Consider the following 7,588-nt stretch of genomic DNA (forward strand, 5'->3'; position numbering starts at 1 on the left):
ACTATCAATTGTCTTTTAGATGTTTCCCTCAGTTAGATGCATGTAACAGAGGTCATTATTTAGTTCAATGTCTCCGCTTGGAATCGAACCCGGAACCCCTGGCTTACTAGTCTGACGTCCAACCAATCGAGCTAAAGAGCAGTTCTACCTAGCAGCGACGTGGTATATTGCGGCTAGTATTTTACCACGTTGCATACTCCCCCTCAAGGAAATAACTCGCCCTCGAGTTTCCAAGGGTCACAGCGATGCAGATGGGGCATGGCTAAGTACTATTCCCGGGTCCCTACATGAACGCTAATGTAACAGAGGTCATTATTTACAGATGGGCAAGAATGCGTACACAATTTTTCTGTTCTGTACTCTATTCAAGGTAACTTTTGGACTGATTCTTGTCGCAATTATTAAGTGATATTAAGATCAACATATCGGGAAGTATATATTTCCTGACATATCTTTCAGTGTTATTTAACACCTTTCAGATTATACATTCACTGATGAACTGATGTGTTCATTTATAATAGCAAAAAGAGGGCTGATATAGGTTTAAACTGTTGTCAATTCTTTTGGTCTAAAGGATAACTGACAAAAACATTAATATGAGAACAAGACAGTTGACACACAATATGATATCTCTAGTGTGTGATGTGTTGTGTGAGAACAGTATATTTGTCGACAATATGATACATCTAGTGTGTGATGTGTTGTGTGTGAGAACAGTTCAGTTGTCAACAATATGATATTTCTAGTGTGTGATGTGTTGTGTGTGGTGTGTTGTGTGTGAGAACAGTTCAGTTGTGAACAATATGATACATCTAGTGTGTGATGTGTTGTGTGTGAGAACAGTTCAGTTGTCAACAATATGATATTTCTAGTGTGTGATGTGTTGTGTGTGAGAACAGTTCAGTTGTGAACAATAAGATATTTCTAGTTTGTGATGTGTTGTGTGTGAGAACAGTTCAGTTGTCAACAATATGATACCTCTAGTGTGTGATGTGTTGTGTGTGATGTGTTGTGTGAGAGAACAGTATAGTTGTCGACAATATGATACCTCTAGTGTGGGATGTGTTGTGTGTGAGAACAGTATATTTGTCAACAATATGATATCTCTAGTGTGGGATGTGTTGTTTGTGATATGTTGTGTGTGAGAACAGTTCAGTTGTCAACAAAATGATATTTCTATAGTGTGATTTGTTGTGTGTGAGAACAGTATAGTTGTCGACAATATGATATTTCTAGTGTGTGATGTGTTGTGTGTGAGAACAGTTCAGTTGTCAACAATATGATATTTCTAGTGTGTTATATGTTGTGTGTGAGAACAGTTCAGTTGTCAACAATATGAGTGTGTATGTGTTGTGTGTCTAGTGTGTGATGTGTGTGTGTGTGAGAACAGTTCAGTTGTGAACAATATGATACATCTAGTGTGTGATGTGTTGTGTGTGAGAACAGTTCAGTTGTCAACAATATGATATTTCTAGTGTGTGATGTGTTGTGTGTGAGAACAGTTCAGTTGTGAACAATAAGATATTTCTAGTGTGTGATGTGTTGTGTGTGAGAACAGTTCAGTTGTCAACAATATGATATTTCTAGTGAGTGATTTGTGTGTGAGAACAGTATAGTTGTCAACAATATGATATCTCTAGTGTGGGATGTGTTGTTTGTGAGAACAGTATAGATGTCAACAATATGATATCTCTAGTGTGGGATGTGTTGTTTGTGATATGTTGTGTGTGAGAACAGTTCAGTTGTCAACAATATGATATTTCTATAGTGTGATGTGTTGTGTGTGAGAACAGTATATTTGTCGACAATATGATACATCTAGTGTGTGATGTGTTGTGTGTGAGAACAGTTCAGTTGTCAACAATATGATATTTCTAGTGTGTGATGTGTTGTGTGTGAGAATAGTTCAGTTGTCAACAATATGATATTTCTATAGTGTGATGTGTTGTGTGAGAGAACAGTATATTTGTCGACAATATGATACATCTAGTGTATGATGTGTTGTGTGTGAGAACAGTTCAGTTGTCAACAATATGATATCTCTAGTGTGTGATTTGTTGTGTGTGAGAACAGTATATTTGTCGACAATATGATACCTCTAGTGTGTGATGTGTTGTGTGTGAGAACAGTATAGTTGTCAACAATATGATACATCTAGTGTGTGATGTGTTGTGTGTGATGTGTTGTGTGTAAGAACAGTATAGTTGGCAACAATATGATACATCTAGTGTGTGATGTGTTGTGTGTGAGAACAGTATATTTGTCGACAATATGATACATCTAGTGTGTGATGTGTTGTGTGTGATGTGTTGTGTGTGAGAACAGTATAGTTGTCAACAATATGATATTTCTAGTGTGTGATGTGTTGTGTGTGATGTGTTGTGTGTGAGAACAGTTCAGTTGTCAACAATATGATACATCTAGTGTGTGATGTGTTGTGTGTGATGTGTTGTGTGTGAGAACAGTTCAGTTGTCAACAATATGATATTTCTAGTGTGTGATGTGTTGTGTGTGAGAACAGTTCAGTTGTCAACAATATGATATTTCTAGTGTGTGATGTGTTGTGTGTGAGAACAGTATATTTGTCGACAATATGATACATCTAGTGTGTGATGTGTTGTGTGTGAGAACAGTTCAGTTGTCAACAATATGATATTTCTATAGTGTGATGTGTAGTGTGTGAGAACAGTATATTTGTCGACAATATGATACATCTAGTGTGTGATGTGTTGTGTGTGAGAACAGTTCAGTTGTCAACAATATGATATTTCTAGTGTGTGATGTGTTGTGTGTGAGAACAGTTCAGTTGTTAACAATATGATATTTCTATAGTGTGATGTGTTGTGTGTGAGAACAGTATATTTGTCGACAATATGATACATCTAGTGTGGGATGTGTTGTGTGTGAGAACAGTTCAGTTGTCAACAATATGATATTTCTAGTGTGTGATGTGTTGTGTGTGGTGTGTTGTGTGTGAGAACAGTTCATGTGTTGTGTGTGAACAATAAGATATTTCTAGTGTGTGATGTGTTGTGTGTGAGAACAGTTCAGTTGTGAACAATAAGATATTTCTAGTTTGTGATGTGTGTGTGTGAGAACAGTTCAGTTGTCAACAATATGATACCTCTAGTGTGTGATGTGTTGTGTGTGATGTGTTGTGTGAGAGAACAGTATAGTTGTCGACAATATGATACCTCTAGTGTGGGATGTGTTGTTTGTGAGAACAGTATATTTGTCAACAATATGATATCTCTAGTGTGGGATGTGTTGTTTGTGATATGTTGTGTGTGAGAACAGTTCAGTTGTCAACAAAATGATATTTCTATAGTGTGATTTGTTGTGTGTGAGAACAGTATAGTTGTCGACAATATGATACATCTAGTGTGTGATGTGTTGTGTGTGAGAACAGTTCAGTTGTCAACAATATGATATTTCTAGTGTGTGATGTGTTGTGTGTGAGAACAGTTCAGTTGTGAACAATATGATACATCTAGTGTGTGATGTGTTGTGTGTGAGAACAGTTCAGTTGTCAACAATATGATATTTCTAGTGTGTGATGTGTTGTGTGTGAGAACAGTTCAGTTGTGAACAATATGATACATCTAGTGTGTGATGTGTTGTGTGTGAGAACAGTTAAGTTGTCAACAATATGATATTTCTAGTGTGTGATGTGTTGTGTGTGAGAACAGTTCAGTTGTCAACAATATGATATTTCTAGTGTGTGATGTGTTGTGTGTGTTGTGTTGTGTTGTGTGTAAGAACAGTATATTTGTCAACAATTTGATATCTTTAGTTTGTGATGTGATGTGTGTGAGATGTTGTGTGTGAGAACAGTTAAGTTGTCAACAATATGATATTTCTAGTGTGTGATGTGTTGTGTGTGAGAACAGTTCAGTTGTCAACAATATGATACCTCTAGTGTGTGATGTGTTGTGTGTGTTGTGTTGTGTTGTGTGTAAGAACAGTATATTTGTCAACAATTTGATATCTTTAGTTTGTGATGTGATGTGTGTGAGATGTTGTGTGTGGGAACAGTTCTGTTGTAAACAATATGACATTTCTAGTGTGTGATGTGTTGTGTGTGTTGTTTGTGAGAACAGTATATTTGTCAACAATATGATATCTCTAGTGTGTGATGTGTTGTTTAAGAGAATACATGTACAAACACGTGTTAAAGCACTTAAAGCACATGTTAACACACGTGTTGTTACTAAATCGATTACATTAACTATTCATTCTAGCTTTTTTTAAGACATATCCTTATCTGCTCTTGATAGATGTTTTTTGATATGATCAAAATAATTTACATCGCAACAAAATTGAGGAAAATTCCCATGAATAAGTTAATAACAAGTTAATATACATGTACTGTATGTGAGATAAGCCCAATACTGTGTGTACTGAAAACCACTTAAAGTCAATTCAATTATTCATGATCAAGGAGGCGATATAATGCTATAGATTCTATAAGGTAGGTGTCTTTCCTAGATTGATATTCATTAACCTGTTAGTTATCACCTGGAGCAACACACTTCATTACCTGGAAAATTCTAAAACACGATGATATGGAAAAATGGGTTTTACGAATAGCATAGCAGTGTCGATAAAAAAATGGCTGAATTCAACAATTGTTAATAATGATCTCATTAACACATGCGCTTTCCTTAACAAACGCCATAATTATCTCGTAACAATTAGTATGATTTTTTGTTAGATTTATTAATTCCTTTTTTAAGACGGGAAAAAATGTTTGAATGCAAACAATCATTTGAAATATCGATTGATAGCGTGACAAGCATCTCACATGCAATATCTCTTACAACGCCAGTATGACCTCGCGACAATTAGATTCTGTTTAAAAGCACTATTACGACATCATAATTATCGAATTATCATCATCGTTATTACCACCTGTTAAACATCACCTTTTTTAAAAAGTGTTATAGGTCCTTTAATTAGGAGATTAAAGATCAACGGTATCTCATACACAACGCAATATTGTTTCCAGAAATTGTTCCCCCCCCCCCACTCCCAAAAAAAAAATTAAAAAAATAAAATAAAATAAAATAAACAAAAAACAAAAAATCTGGCTAGAATTCATTCTGTTTTGTATATAAACGTTTGACGCGTTTTAGTTCCCCTAAACATCGACCAAGAAATCCCGATCAAGGGATAGGCCTAACATCTATTGTCTGAAATGGAATGAAATAAATGTGTAATATTTACATGAACCAATGGGCAATTAAGTAAATAAGGCGAATTCCCTGTCGTCATTACCTCTGGTTCATATATCATTACTGATTTGTATAGGTAAATTAATTTGTGTTTACCCCGCCCGGTATGAATAAACACAATACCAAACAAATTCAAGATGGTGCGATACATAGCTTTATTTAATGCGTTGCTGCCTCGTGACGCTTCTGCATCCTCTCGGCAGCTACAATTTCTAAAGCCTATATATCAATCATAGCGTAGAACCATTGTAATGGAGTAATTCGAACGAGAAGATCGAACAATAAAGACGACAGCGTTCCTAGCAATGAAATGGTAATATGTTCTGAGGTCAGTAATAATAGTGATAATGTAGTGATAAGTAATGACGTCATCATTGATTACGATAAATTTTGTCAGTGTTGCTGGTGATATAACGGTAATAAGTTATGACGTCTTGTTGAAAGTAATGACGTAAGTATTGAAAGCGACAGAACGGCAATATATATGACGTCATTATTTATAGTTATTAGATGGTGATGAGTTATGACGTCAGTTTTAATGGTGTGGAGAGCGCGATAAATGATTGCGTCAGTAATTGGAATACGAAAATGGTAAATTCTGAAGTCAGCAAAATTAAAATAGGGATAAATTATGACGTCACCAATAACTGAGTTGGTGATAAATCGTGACGTCAGCATTGATAGTGATGACATGGTGATAATACGTTATAACGTCAGTGATAACAGCAAGGAGACGGTAAAAGCTATGATGTCAATATTCATAGTGGTAATATGGTGATAAGTTATGGAGTTAGCGATGACAATGATAAAATCGGCACTTGTGATTATGTTGAGATATTCTCTACTAGGATTCCTTAGTATCCAGCTGTCTGGACTTAAGAAGGATTATCACACAATGAAAAATGTCATATATTATATGACTTCATCAATCAAGAACGTTGTTCGAAACACGAATATTACTTCTTCTTCCACTATGGTTCCCTAAAAGTGAATGAGTGAGTGAGTGAGTGAGGGAACGAGTGGGTGGGTGAGTGAAGGAGAGAGGGAGGGAGCGAGTGGGTGGGTGGGTGAGTGAGTGAGTGAGGGAGCGAGTGGGTGGGTGAGGGAGAGAGGAAGGAAGGGAGAAGGAATTCACTGGTTGGAAGAAGTACATGGTTATAAATAGTTACTTTGTTGAATGAAAATCTAATTGTATGACGACAAGTTGCCGATGATGACTGACCAATGAGACTGAATTAAAATAATTTATATCATTCAGAGAATCAACCAAAAAAAAAGTGTACATATCAGTATGTTTGTTTCATCCAATTAGATATAATTGGTTTAAATAAAAATATCCATATGATAAGTAGTGTACATATCAGTATGTTTGTTTCATCCAATTAGATATAATTGGTTTAAATAAAAATATCCATATGATAAGTAGTGTACATATCAGTATGTTTGTTTCATCCAATTAGATATAATTGGTTTAAATAAAAATATCCATATGATAAATAGTTCTATAATATGGGTAGGCAGGCTTAGTAGTAAGCATGGGCGTCATCACATCACGTAAACAACAACACGGAGCCGAACACTTACTTAGATAATTTGTTTGTAAATTCTGCCAAAACATGCCAATTATTAAAAAAAAATTAATTTAAAAAATGGAAAGTTGATTTCTTTCTTGACAAACACGTAATTAAAGAAACTATAATGAATAGAAATATGTAAATAAAAAACTGAATATCTCATCAGAAGGAAAAATTAACGAAATGAGAAAAGAAATTCCGGACTCATTTCCCAGTTGCCAGTTAGTGTGACCCGTGGTCGTTAACCGAATTACATTATTGTCCAAAACACAATTAAAAATCTGAAGTGAGCTCTCTATTTCAAAAGAGGAGTACATTGATGTATAATGCTTCATGGATTAAAGACTTACCTGAACGTGAATTTCAAAAACGAAGATTATCGTTTTTAAATCCAGTATAATCCATTTGTTTATGAAATATCCATCACATGAACATCAGTTAATTTTTCCCTCCTGGTAGTTCCGTCTCTCGTGTTCTATAGAACAGAATACACACGGTAATCCAGAGAACTGAGGTAAGTTGTCGTTATAACATTGCAGTCTGAGGGATAATCAATTCATATTTATTTACAGAGAGTATGATTCGCTAACGGCATCACGTGTATAACCATCAATCTGATTGGTACACAATGATAAAAATAAATGTAGATTATCACAGCTTTAATTCCCGTCTTATTTGCTATTTGAGTGTATATCAGTAATAAATTCATAATTATTGAGAAAGAATATAAGGATAATTTTGAACACAGAACTGGGAAATTGTAGTTAAAAATAGTATAGT

Source organism: Ylistrum balloti, unplaced genomic scaffold, assembly GCF_031769215.1.
Source record: "Ylistrum balloti isolate Yb309-2 unplaced genomic scaffold, AGI_CSIRO_Ybal_v1 Utg370386, whole genome shotgun sequence".
NCBI classification, from domain to species: Eukaryota; Metazoa; Mollusca; class Bivalvia; order Pectinida; family Pectinidae; genus Ylistrum; species Ylistrum balloti.